This window comes from Oncorhynchus mykiss, chromosome 16 (assembly GCF_013265735.2).
Source record: "Oncorhynchus mykiss isolate Arlee chromosome 16, USDA_OmykA_1.1, whole genome shotgun sequence".
NCBI lineage: Eukaryota > Metazoa > Chordata > Actinopteri > Salmoniformes > Salmonidae > Oncorhynchus > Oncorhynchus mykiss.
Window position 1 is genome coordinate 45,455,175 of NC_048580.1, and position 785 is coordinate 45,455,959.

The following is a 785-nucleotide window of genomic DNA, read 5'->3' on the forward strand; positions in this document are numbered from 1 at the left end:
TAGTATACTGAAGTAAATCCATTTTTGTATATACTATAGCACTTACTGCAGTGTTTTTGTGGACTGTAGCATTTTCTGTAGTGTTTTTGCAGATGTTACTGTAGTATTGGTAGCCTAGTGGTTAGAGTATTGGGCCAGTAACTGAAAGGTTACTGGATCAAATCCCAGAGCTGACAAGGTAAACATCTGTTGTTCTGCCCCTGAGAAAAGCAGTTAACCCACTGTGTGCTGTTGATTAAGGCAGCCGCCTGCACCTCTCTGATTTAGAGGGGTTGGGTTAAATGCAAAAGACACATTTCAGTTGAATTCATTCAGTTTGACAACTGACTAGGTATCCCCATTGATTTACTATAGTGTTTTCTGTTTCATTATCTCTGACATAGAAATGAGGGCCTCCTCCTTGAGAAAACCTACTGGAGAAATACTAAAAGAGACAATTTTCCATAACTTGTGGCTATAGGTAGGAAGGACTTGGGTCTGAACGGATAGACAAAATATGGTCTGTACCTGGCATGAATGTTTCTCATTTATGGATGACACAAATTTAGCTATGGAGGAAGGAAATTGGCAGGGTGTATGCAAATTAAATACTATAGTATTACTATAGTTAAAAAAAACAGTTTTTGTGGACTGTAGTGTTGTTGCAGAAATTTACTACAGTGTTTTTTTGTTGTATTCTACAATATACCATAAAATTATATACTAAATACTACACATGATCGAGGGATACTACAGTGTGTAGAATAGAATTCTAGTGTTTTTGCAGAAATTACTGTAGTATTTAC

The 785-nt window shown here is 36.4% G+C and overlaps 1 non-coding gene across 1 annotated transcript; it reads right to left on the minus strand.

Annotated features, from left to right (window-relative positions):
* Nucleotides 1-387: 387 nt before the first annotated feature.
* Nucleotides 388-442, minus strand: LOC118939605. Its single transcript, XR_005036638.1, has one exon. It is a non-coding gene; the product is annotated as a U7 small nuclear RNA (small nuclear RNA).
* Nucleotides 443-785: the final 343 nt, after the last annotated feature.